We start from the raw sequence: 13,325 nt of genomic DNA, 5'->3' as shown, positions 1-13,325 counted from the left end.
TTATTTTTTTGGTAACAGCTTTACTGAGATATAATTCACAGAATACAATTTACTCATTACAAGTGTACAATTCAGTAGTTTTTTAGTATATTCACAGAGTTGTGCAACCATCATCACAATTTTAGAACATTTTTATCACCTCAGAAAGAAGCCCCATACTCTTTAGCCATCACTCCCCAAGTCCTAGGCAACCACTAATCTACTTTTTCTCTGTAGATTTACCTATTCTGGAGATTTTATATAAATGGAATATAGTGTTTTCTGATTGGCTTCATTTAGCTTATATTTTCAAGATTCATCCATGTTGTAGCATGTATCAATATTTCATTCCTTTCTATTGCCAAATAATATTCCATTGTGTGGACATACCACACTTGATTTATCCATTCATCAGTTAACAGACATTTGGGTTGTTTCCACTTTTGACTATTTATGAATAATGCAGGTATGAACATTTATGTACAGATTTTTTTGCAGGACATTTTACTTGGGTATATACCTAGGAGTGAAATTGCTGGGTCGTATGATAACTCTATGTTTAATTTCCTGAGTACCTGCCAAACTGTTTTTCAAAGCAGCTGCACCATTTTACATTCCCACCAGCAACGTATGAGGGACCCAGTTTCTCCACATCATCAAAACTTGTTATTATCTTTTTTTCTTTATTTTTTTGACTGCATTGGGTCTTAGTTGCGGCATGCAGGATCTTCGTTGAGGCATGCAGTAACTTTCATTGCGGTGCACAGTCTCTTTGTTGTGGCACACGGGCTTCTTTCTAGTTGTGGCGTGTGGGTTTCTCTCTAGTGGTGCGCAGGTTTCTCTCTACTTGTGGCATGCAGATTTTCTCTTTCTAGTTGTGGCACGCGGGCTCCAGGGCGCATGGGCTCTGTAGTTGTGGCACACGGGCTCTCTCGTTGAGGTGTGTGAGCTCAGTAGTTGTGGTGCGCAGCATGTGGGAAATATGAACAGACCAATAACAAGTACTGAAATTGAAACTGTGATTAAAAACCCCCAACAGGTTGTGGGAATGTAAATTGATACAGCCACTATGGAGAACAGTATGGAGGTTCCTTAAAAAACTAAAAATAGAGCTACCATATGACCCTGCAATCCCACTACTGGGCATATACCCTGAGAAAACCATAATTCAAAAAGAGTCATGTACCACAATGTTCTTGCAGCTCTATTTACAGTAGCCAGGACATGGAAGCAACGTAACTGTCCATCGACAGATGAATGGATAAAGAAGATGGAATAAAGATGCAGATGTAGAGAATGGACTTGAGGACAGGGGGAGGGGGAAGGTAAGCTACGACAAAGTGAGAGAGTGACATGGACTTATATATACTACCAAATGTAAAATAGATAGCTAGTGGGAAGCAGCTGCATAGCACAGGGAGATCAGCTCGGTGCTTTGTGACCACCTAGAGGGGTCATCAAAACAGTATGATACGGACACAAAAATAGAAATATAGATCAATGGAACAGGATAGAAAGCCCAGAACTAAATCCATGCACCTATGGTCAATTAATCTACAACAAAGCAGGCAAGACTATATAATGGAGGAAAGACAGTCTCTTCAATAAATGGTGCTGGGAAAACTAGACAGCTACATGTTAAAAAAATGAAATTAGAACACTCTAACACCATACAAAAAATAAACTCAAAATAGATTAAAGACCTAAATGTAAGGCTGGACACTATAAAACTCTTAGAGGAAAACATAGGTAGAACACTCTCCGACATAAATCACAGCAATATGTTTTTCAATCTGTCTGCCAGAGTAATGGAAATAAAAACAAAAATAAACAAATAGGACCTAATTAAACTCAAAAGCTTTTGCACAGCAAAGGAAACCATAAACAAAAAGACAACCCACAGAATTGGAGAAAATATTTGCAAATGATGTGAGACAAGAGATTAGTCTCCAAAATTTACAAACAGCTCATGCAACTTAATATCATAAAAACAAACAACCCAATCAAAAAATGGGCAGAAGACCTAAATAGATACTTCTCCAAAGAAGACATACAGATGGCCAAGAGGCATATTAAAAGATGTTCAACATTGCTAATTATTAGAAAAATGAAAATCAAAACTACAATGAGATATCACCTCACATCAGTCAGAATGGCCATCACCAAAAAAATCCACAAACAGTAAATGCTGGAGACAGTGTGGAGAAAAGGGAACCGTCCTACACTGCTGATGGGAATGTAAATTAGTATAGTCACTATGGAGAACAGTATGGAGGTTTCTTAAAAAGCTAAACATAGAGCTACCATATGATCCTGCAATCCCACTCCTGGGCATATATCCAGAGAAAGACATGGTCCGAAAGGATACATGCACCCCAGTGTTCACTGCATGCAGCACTGTTTACAATAGCCAAGAAACCTAATTGGAAGCAACCTCAATGTCCATCAACAGATGAATGGATAAAAAAGATGTGGTACATATATCCATTGGAATATTACTCAGCCATTAAAAAGAATGAAACAATGCCATTTGCAGCAACATGGAGATTACCATACTGAGTGAAGTAAGTCAGACAAAGACAAATATCGTATGATATCGCTTATATGCAGAATCTAAAAATAATGATACAAATGAACTTATTTACAAAACAGAAACAGACTCACAGACTTAGAGAACAAACTTATGGTTACCAGAGGGGAAGGGTTGGGGGGGAGGGATAGTTAGGGAGTTTGGGATTGACATGTACACACTACTATATTTAAAATGGATAATCAACAAGGACCTACTGTATAGCACAGGGAACTCTGCTCAATATTATGTAACAACCTAAATGGGAAAAGAATTTGAAAAAGAATGATACCTGTATATGGATAACCGAATCACTTTCCTGTACACCTGAAACTAACACAACATTGTTAATCAACTTATACTCCAATATAAAATAAAAAGTTAAAAAAAAAAAAAACTTCCTTTAGCTATCCTTTTAGAGTAGTTCTACTGGAAACAGATCCTCTTAGTTTTTCTTCATCTGAGAATGTCTTAATTTACCCTTCCTTCCTAAAGCATATTTTCACTGGATATAGAATTGTGAGTTGATGATTCTTTACTTTTAGCACTTGAAAAATGTTATGCTACTTCCTCTGGCCTCTATGATTTCTGATGAGAAATCCACTGTCATTTGAATTATTTTTCCTTTATGGGTAAGGTGTCACTTCTCTCTCATTGATAAAGAATTTTTTCTTTGTCTTTAGTTTGCAGAATTTTTATCATGATATGTTTTGATTTGGCTTTCTTTGGGCTTATCCTGTTGGGGATTTGCTCAGTTTCTTATATCTGTAGACATATATCTTTTGTCATATTTGGGATATTTTCAGCTATAATTTTTTTGAATACCTTTTCAGCCCCATACTTTTTCTCATCTCCTTCTGAGACTCCAGTGACACAAATATTTGATCTGTTTATAATCCTACAGGTCTGTGAGGGTCTGTTATTAATTTTTTAACCTGTTTTTTCTTTATTGTTCAGATTAGGTAATTTTCCTATTATATTTTTATAAATTTATTTATTTATGTTTTGGCTGTGTTGGGTCTTCATTGCTGTACACGAGCTTTCTCTAGTTGCGGTGAGAGGGGGCTACTCTTCATAGTGGTGCACGGGCTTCTCATTGTGGTGGCTTCTCTTATTGCAGAGCATGGGCTCTAGGCACACGGGCTTCAGTAGTTGCGGCTCACGGGGTCTAGAGCGCAGGCTCAGTAGTTGTGGCGCACGGGCTTAGTTGCTCTGTGGCATGTGCGATCTTTCCGGACCAAGGCTCAAACCCGTGTCTGCTGCATTGGCAGGCAGATTCTTAACCACTGTCCCACCAGGGAAGCCCTGTTATCCTTTTTCTAATTGCTCACATATTTGTTTATTTTTTACATAGATGTATAATTTATGGTAGTCTATGTTTATTAAGGTTATATATGTATAAATAAATATTTATACTAATCATTATTACTATAATTGCTATTTGCCTATAAACCTCATCCCACTCGAATAAATAATCTCAGTGTTAGATGCCTACTTGCCCATTTGGGCTGCTGTGTCACCTCAAATCAGGATCCACCACCCTCTCACCCTCACACTCCCACCTTCACTCACGTCTGCTCAATCTCAGGAAACTATGTCAAAGCAATTTTGCCACAATCATATTAACAAGATGACCTCTTGATCTGGTATCTCCAAGCAAGAAGCTAAGTACAGGACAGTGCCAACAGACAACTGGTTGACAAGGCATTTGGGTGCCTCTACCCAGGCTCTTCAGTACAGAGTCTGGCTCATGCCACCTATCAGAGTCACACTGCAATGGTGGCTCTTCCCAGGGGCCCAGAAAGGAGGAACCAGGCTTTGTCCCAAAGGAGGTACAAGGGCAGGAATATCTGAGACTCGGTCAGGGGACAGAACTTCACACATGAATACCAGGAGCCTATCACTTTCCAGGAGTCCCAGAGCCCCAGGGACCAAAGCCCAGGATACCAGCACAGGCTCCAGTGGCACAAGGCCTACGTCTGGAAAGGTGAAAGTCTGCAGCAACCTGACACACTGTTAGATTCTCAAATCAGAAAATAAGGAATCTCAGAGCAACTGAATGGGAGCCCGCCTGATAATACCTGGTGTTGTCAGCCTTGGCCATCTTCCACTGCACAGCTGCAGCCAATCTCATTCTTCACAGCACAAACCAGTCCCAAGGGAAAAAATGGCCCTTACTCTCAGAACCCAAGGCATACGAACCAGTAGACAGGTTACAGCTGGTCCTAATGCACCTTGGGCTACCCATCCTGAACACTCTTATCCAGAAAGAACTAGAGCTTAGTCACTTTAGTGCATTTCTCGCAGTAGGTTTTTGGGGGAAGAAAAGAAACACGTGCAAACACACACACACACTCCCTCACTCACAGACATATGAAGAAAAAAAAAAAAATCCCAAGCACTCACCTACATCCTTGGGGCCGGTTGTTCCTGCCAGCAGCTGTGAGGTGTCCCGAATTCGTCCCAGGAAACATCCTCGCCTACTCCTGGAGCCTTTTCTCTGCAGAACAGCCCGAATGCATTGCTTTCTCTTTGAAACCGGCGCAACTGCCAGCGCCCTGCGGTGGGAGAGCTGGCCCCTTCACCCAAGCCCCTCCATCAGGAAATGTTCTCCTCTTTGAACACCACGACGGACACCTGAGGGCCAAGGATAGGGCCTGCGGAGGGAGGGATGGCGTGTGGGGCTTCCCAGGAAGGCAAACAGGAGCCCCAAAGGTGCGCTGTGCGCCTTAGGTTGCGTGGCGGTTAAGTGCGGGGCCTGATGGAGGAGCGGGCAGAGCATGGGCTGGAAGCCACCGAGCGGCAGGGGAGGCGCAGAGAATGGCGGCACACGGCCCAACGCTCTGCTCCTTTCAGCTCTCTTCCCCGAGGAAGCCCGATCTCGTAGAATCTCGAGAGATCTACCGGGAGACGGTTGGTCCTGGAATGAAAACACCTGGGTTCCCCAGGGGCTGCAGGCCCTGCCTCCCAGACTCCTTCTTAAAGAGTCTGGCTCACGCCACCTATCAACCAGACCCCAGTTCTCAGAGTCGCAGGGAACCCAGAAGAATTTGGTCGCTCCATAGCCTGGCCCACTGGGGCCACACCCTCAGCGAGGCCCAAGGCTCTTAGTTAACCCTGGAAACCCCGGGCCCATCACCCCTCCGGATGAACTGGAGAGACTCCAGCAGACCCCCCGAGTTGCGTGTTGCTTGTCACCTTAACAAGAACCTTGGATTCCGATGGTGAGGATCATCACGGCTTTGTAGTAACACCTCTGAATGTCTCCGAACCCACTGGAAATAAGAAATTTATTTTATTGAAGGCTGTGAATCTGCTTTTAAAAGAAATGAGTTTGCCAAGGAACACCCGGTTTTAATAACGACAGACATTGCAGACCTTTAGAGCAAATATCTACCAAAATGACTAGAATTGTCTCTAGGTGTGGGGTTTTTACAGCTCTCCACCTATTTTTAGTAGTGAGAAGCGAGGAGTCAGAGCTTCTGGAGGAATTGGCTTTTGTGAAAGATGTCAATTTATCAGGACCTCAGTGAGAGGGACTGGAGTGAGGGGCGTGGGGGGCTGGGGGCAGACCCCAGGACTGCAGTGAACCGTCACCTCTGCTCCCAAGCTCCAAGCCCCACTCCCACCCCATCCCGCGTGTGTCACTGTGTTTGTCCTTTCTCCGCCTGGCCCAGACCCCTGCCCTGCGCTGCCGGAGGTGGGAGGTGCTGGAGAATGAGGCCCAGGTGCGGTTGATCTACAGAAAGGGTGAGCCAGAAGGAGGCAATGTCTTTCCTGGATCAATAATGCACTTCCCAAAGCAGTGAGAACTTCTTAGCGCAGAAAACGTGCCCCAAAGTGACCACTCAGTCAGTGCCTGGCACACAGTAGTTCCTGGAGAAACGCGTTTAACCAATCCCTGCCCTTACGGAAATCGTACTCCCCACCCCCACCTCCTTTTATCCTAGGGGAGGAGGTGCAACCTTAGCTTAACAATGAGCAGCTGATCTAGGCTCGTGCGGAGGCCACGGCGGATCAGGCTCTGCGCAGCCCTTGCACAGGCCCCATGGGAGCATGAGCTTAGGTCGGGAGGAGTCAGAGCCCGGCCCTGAGGGGCATGGGAGGGAAGGACCCAACCCTACAAGCCTAAAATGGAAAAAAGTCCTTCGAGGAGTTTCCCAGTCTGGATTCCATGGCATCGTAAAAGGTGTTCTGTGGAAAATGTACATCCCGGTTACGTAGGTCTGGGGAACTACGGGTTAAACAAACTTAGGCGAGTCTCTCGCGTTTCGCCGAGCCTTTCTCACCAGAGGTGACTCCGGCCGGAGATGCAAGATGAAGGTGCCGGATTCCGTGAGCAGAGCGCCCTCTGGGGGAAATACCGATGGATGCAATAGGGAGGGCTTGTCTATGCCAAACTCCTGCTTTCAATAAGGACCCTGAGGCTCCAGGGAGCTTGAAAGGCTCAACTGGGGCCCTACTGAGCTGTGAAAAAGTCCCTGATTCTGAGAGAGAAGGAGAGACCTTCTCCTCACGTGCCCGCGGTGTCTCTGGGGATCAGGGACCACGTCCAGGGCCCTTGGAGTTGGAGTTGGGGCCGGTAGGTACAGGGTCCCTGGTGGGGGTCCTCCCCACAGGCTCTACTCTCCGTGACACTTGCCGGCGCCACTGTGCACGGGGGTGGGGGTGGGGGGGCGGCGGGAGGAGACTGCCTGGGGCGCAGCTGCGTGGATTCCTTCGTTCCAAGGAGACAGCGTGAGGAGGACCTGGGTGTGGAAGGCAGAGGATGATGAAGGAACTGACTGAGGCGGGCTCCCAACCAGATGTCCCTTCCCCAGGGTGGTCCCTGAGGAGCACAGGGGCGCCCTAGAGGTCGGGGAGCTTCAAAGCGGACAGGCCTGGGGTCCCTGTCCTGGCCCTTCACTCCCCCAGTCGCTAGGTAGCCAAAGGAGTCTCAAGACTCTCTCGGCTGTAGCCCCATGGGGAGCGCGGTGCTCCGGGCCTGGCCCAGGAGGTGCTCAGCCCCGACAGTTCCCCGGGGCTGGCGGAAGAGCACCAGGCAGCCTGCAGGAGGTTAACGAACATCATCAGAAGGTCGCATGTTGGGACTCCTTCATCCCCAAGGTCTCAAAACGGTCCAGGCAGTGTCTGCCTCCACTCTAGACTCCAGCCCTGCCCCTCAGGCCCCGGCTACAGCCTGGTCGGGGCCTCCTTTGGGCTATTATAGCAGATCCTGGCCTGGCCTCTCTGCCACCTGCCCCTTCTCCCTTTAAACACACACCCACCCACCCACCCACACACACACACACACACACAGCCAGAACCACCTTTGGGCAGTCAGTCATTTAACACTGGGCTCAGCGTTTGTGCCGGCAACAGGCAGACAACAGTGGGCAAGGTCGACACCTCGTCCTTGGGAACACTGGTGCCCAGGACAATGGTGGGCACAGAGCAGGTTCTCCCTACAGGTTTGCTGACTGACTGATCCACCTAAGCAATTAACGAGATCTATGTGGATGTTGCCCTCATGTTCCCACAGTCCAGTAGGGGAAACTGGTGTGAATTAAACAATTGCAAATGCTTAATTAACAATTGCCACCATGATAAGGACCAGGAGGGAAAAGTACAGAATTCTGTGGGATCTATGGTCAGGTAGGCTTCCCTGAGGAAGTGAGATTTCAGCTGACACCTGAGGATGAGAAAGAGTTGGCTGGGTGAAGTGCAGAAGAAGGAGCGTTCCAGGTGAGGGCAACAGCACATTTGGGGCCTGAAGCCCAGCTCCTGTCTTGGCTGTCTCGGCTTGGGTCCCCTCAGTGGCTCCCCCATGATGGCTGCACACCTGGGCCCACAGCACTCGCCCTTCTGCCAAATTTCTCTCCCTCTGCTCTCCTGCAGGGCTCAGGACCCAGCCTGTCCTGCGTTCCCAGCTCTATGCCTTTGCCCTGGTGCTGGGGAGTGGGGGGCTCCCCTATCTCCACCTGTTCAAAGCTTTCCCTGGGTTCCAGTTCTGGGTGAGATGGAGTAAGCACATGCCACCCTGTCTGTCCCACTCAATACAACTGTACCCCCGGACAGCAGGCATGGAGCAGCTATCTGAAGACTCTGAGAAGTACATAGCAGCAGGGGGATTGGGGAAGGAGAGCAGAATTTGAAGCACCCAGGCACTAGCAGTGAGTTCACTACTTTTGTTCTCCAGTACAGCATACCTTGTTTTATTGCCCTTCGAAGATATTGCAGGGTTTTTTCTTTTATAAATTGAAGGTTTGTGATGACTCTGTGTTATCAGATGATGGTTAACATTTTTTTTTTTACCAATGAAGTATGTTTTGATTAAGGTATGTGCATTGTTTTTTAAACATAATGCTATTGCACACCTAATATGTGACAGTATAGAGTCAACATAACTTTTATATGCACTGGAAAACAAAAAAATTCATGTGACTTGCTTTATTGCAATATTCACTTTATTGTGGTGGTCTGGAAGGGAATCCGCCATGTCTCTGAGCCTTGGCTCCAGGCTGCCGGATATCTGCAAGTGGACGCGGGTAGTGATGGCTGTGATCTGGGCAATGAAGGCTTGATCAGCAGTTTGCTTCCAGTGGTCTCATCAGAGAATCCTTACTGAATACATCTGCATCAGTGGCACCACTGTCCCATCAGCAGTGGCAATATGTTTCCCCGAGTTACTGCCCCACAGAGGGGTGTCTGTAATCTGCCAGTCCAGAATCTCCCCAGTAGCAGGCCAGGTGGTGGCCCATCAGCAACTCAGGCTCAGGGGAGGACTGGCCAGTACGATTAGGACTGTGGTGAGCTCTGGCCCTTGAGAGAACAATCGCGGTCACTTTCTGCCTGATGGATATGGTGCTGAGCAGCTGCAACAGTGCTGACGCCATCAACTTAGCTAAACCACCAGTGCACCAGGCCCAAGAGTTTAGGGGTTTCTTTGTGAAGCCAGGGCCCCTTTGGGTCAGTGGCTTTGCTTTAGGGGACATGGCAGGGGATACTGTTTCCCCTAAAGGTGTCAACGCCCCATTTTATGTGAAGGTGAGATGCCAGGAGGGCCAGGCAACCTGGTTCTTGAATATATGTGCCATTTCCTTTTGAACAGAGAGATCTTTTGGGCTCTTTCCACCTTGTTAGTCATTGAGTCTGATTTGATACGCCTCAAAATGGGCATTCAGGCCAAAGAGCCACAAGCCATGCACGGGTCAGACATGCAGTTTCCACAAGAGCTTGGTAATAACTTGCTCAAAAACAAAACCAAAAGGCCACCGGTGGCTTGTCCGGCAGGTGGCGCTGTTATACCAGGAAATGCCCCGGCATAGTCTGCCGGCCATTAAATCTTTAAAACTGATTTCTCCTCTTGCAGGAATTCTGTATTGTCTCTGCGGGACCACCAGGGATGGTTTAGGGAGGAAACGATAGAGGGGAGGTTGCATTCTACACGTACCTCCAGCACTTCTGTACACGCAGCGATCCCGGATGGGAGAATCCCCTCTGCCACTCACCTGACAGGAAGACAGACTAGAACCCTCGGTACTTACCATCCGTTCAGTGGTGGAAGCCACAACAGTACAGTGAATGGCCCACAGGACCCTGCCCAAAGGCCCCTTAGGATTTCCTTCCCTTCTGCAAACTTCACCAAAACCCAATCGTTTGAATTCGGGAGCCTTTTTACTCCATGAGAACATGAACCAAGGAGTCTAACATGCACAAGAGTCAGGGACTACAGTGATGTGAGTCCCTAACACCAGAACAACACGTTAACCCCTGGCTGGCAGTTCATGGAGCACAGGGGGCGGTGGAGGCTAGCCCCTGGGGGACGGTGGGAGCAGCAGAAAGGAAACAATGTCAGCCTCTTTTCTCCAGTTCTCCAGGGTCTACACCTGAGCATGCCACTTATTGCTCCCAGCGTCTGGTGCGTGGGCCCAGGGTCTTCTTTCTTCCTCTGCACAGGCCACCACCTTCCGACCTGCATCCTCTGTGCTTTGGGCACCCACGCAGTGCTGAGAAATGGCCCAGGCAAAACAGGGGTCAGGACTTTACAGTCTTGGCACACACAGTAGGAGATGCAGGAGAGCAAGAAGCTCAAAGAGAATTGTCTCTCCCAAAACTGAAAAAAATTATATGAAGAGATAATGTCAAAACCGTACTAGATAACTTAAAATGGAATACCAAAAAATGTTTTTTTAAGTAACCTAAACAAAGGTAGGAAAGGGGAAACAGAAGAATGAAAAATAGAGGGAACAAACCGAAAACAAATAATAAAATGGTCGTATCAATAATTACATTAAATGTAAACAACATAAACACACCAATTCAAGATAGAGATTGGCAGAATGGATTTTTAAAAAATGACCCAAGCACCTGCCGTCTACAAGAAACTCTCTTCCCATATTATGATATAGGTAGGTTAAAAAGAAAAAGTATGAAAAAAAACTATACCATGGAAACCCTAACAAACCAAAGCAAGGGTGACTAAATATCAAAGTAAACTTCAGAGCAAAGAAATAAGCAGAGTTAGAGAGAGACATTACACATTGTTAGAAGAATCAATCCACCCATAACATTTCTGAATGTATTTCTAACATTTCTAAATGTATAAACACCTGAGAATAGGAGCTTCAAAATATATGAAGCAAAAATTGTCATAGCAGAAAAGTAGTAGACATATCCACAATTATACTTGGAAGCTGCAGCACTTCTCTCTATGTAATATATAGAAAAAGTTACAGAAAATTAGCAAGGATAGAACTGAACAACACCATCAACTAGCTTGAATTAACTGATATTTATGGAACACTCCACACATTCTTTTCAAGTGCACATGGAGCATTTATCAAGATAGACTATATTGTGAGTCATAAATCAAACCTTAACAAACTTAAAAGGATTGAAATCATACAAAATATGCTTTCTGACTCTAATGAAATTAAACTAGAAATCAGTAACAGAAAGACAATTGAAAATTTTCCAAACACTAGCAAAGAAACAGCACACTTTTAAAAAGGAATCTCAAAGGAAATTAGAAAATACATTAAAAAGAAAGAAAATTAATATATAACATATCAAAATTGTGGGGTGTAGCTAAAGTGGGAGGGGAATTTATTGCATTAAATGCTTATATTACAAAATAAGAAATGTCTTAAAGCAACCACCTAAGCTTCTCCCATAAGAAACTGGGGGAGGGGGTGAGGAGGAGGGGGAGCAAAATAAACCCAAAGCGAGTAGGAGATAGAAATAATAAAGATCAGTTACTAATGAAATTGAAAATAGACAAACAGAAAAAAATCAATGAAACCAAAAGGTGGTTCTTTGAAAGACCAATACAATTGATGTACCTCTAGTCAGACTGACAAACAGAAAAAGAGAGAAGACAGAAATTACTAAATCAAGAATGAAAAAGTGAATAGAACTGTAGACCTCACAGACATGAAAACAATAATATTTCTATGAAAATGAATTGGACAGACTACATGAAATAGGTTAAATCCTCAAAAACCACAAACTATCAAAACTAACCCACAACATGAAAGATAACTCAGTCCTATAACAATTTTAAAAATTGAACTTTTAGTTTAAAACTGTACTTTAAAAATCTCCAAGCCCTGATGTTTTCATTGATAAATTATTTTCTTTTACTATAACAATTTTATTGGGATATAATTAACATACCACACAATTCACCCATTAAAGTGTATAATTCAATAGTTTTTGGTGTATTTAGAGTTGTATAATCATCACCACAATCAATTTTAGAACATTTCAACACCCCAAAATAAACCCTGAACCCATGAGCAATCATTCCACATTTCCTCCCAATTCTTCAGCACTAGGCAACCACTAATGTATTTTCTGTCTCTATGAATTTGCCTATCCTGGACATTTCTTATAAATGGAGTCATATAATACATGGTCTTTGTGACTGGTTTCTTTCTCTTACTATATTTTCAAGGTTCAGCCATGTTGTAGCATGTATAAGTTCTTTATTTCCTTTTATGGTCAAACAATCTTCCATTATATAGATATATCACATTTGATTGATCCATTCATTAATTGATGGGTATTTGCATTGTTTCCACTTTTTGGCTGTTATGAATAATATAGCTATAAACATTTGTGTAAAAGTTTTAATGTGGACATATGTTTTCATTTCTCTTGGGTACATACTTAGGAGTGGAATTTCTGGGTCATATGGTAACTCTATGTTTGTCTTTTTGAGGAACAGCCATACTTTTCCAAAATAGCCCCATTACAATTCTCACCAATAGTGTATAAAAGTGCCTTAAAACACATGTTATAATGTCTTTTTAAAAAATTCTAGCCATCCTAATGTGTGAAGTAGTATCTCATTATGGTTTTGATTTGCATTTCCCTGATGGTTAATGATATTGACACCTCTTTTCATCTGCTTATTGATCATGTGTATATCTTCTTCAGAGAGATGTCTATTCAGATCCTTTCCCAATTTTTTTTTTTTAATTTTTTATATTTTTTTGCAGTACGCGGGCCTCTCACTGTTGTGGCCTCTCCCGTTGTGGAGCACAGGCTCCGGATGCACAGGCTCAGTGGCCATGGCTCACGGGCCCAGCCGCTCTGCAGCATGTGGGATCTTCCCAGACCAGGGCACGAACCCATGTCCCCTGCATCAGCAGGCGGACTCTCAACCACTGCGCCACCAGGGAAGCCCCCCTATTTTTTAATTAGGTTATTTGTCTTTTTGTTATTGAATGATGTGTTTTTTATATACTCTAGATACAAGTCCCTTATCAGATATATGATTTACAAATATTTT

General features: G+C 44.7%; 1 long non-coding RNA gene across 1 annotated transcript in view; it reads right to left on the bottom strand.

The window, feature by feature from the left end:
- Positions 1-6,152, bottom strand: part of LOC137203359 (uncharacterized) — a 47,602-nt gene extending 41,450 nt beyond the window's left edge. The window contains exons 1-2 of the long non-coding RNA XR_010933061.1: positions 5,747-6,152; positions 4,955-5,205 (exon numbers count right to left, since the gene is read on the bottom strand). This is a non-coding gene — a long non-coding RNA (uncharacterized lncRNA). The remainder of the gene's footprint in view (positions 1-4,954; positions 5,206-5,746) is intronic.
- Between the last annotated feature and the right edge of the window lie 7,173 nt (positions 6,153-13,325).

This window comes from Pseudorca crassidens, chromosome 12 (genome assembly GCF_039906515.1).
Source record: "Pseudorca crassidens isolate mPseCra1 chromosome 12, mPseCra1.hap1, whole genome shotgun sequence".
NCBI lineage: Eukaryota > Metazoa > Chordata > Mammalia > Artiodactyla > Delphinidae > Pseudorca > Pseudorca crassidens.
This window is presented reverse-complemented; position numbering and strand designations above follow the sequence as displayed.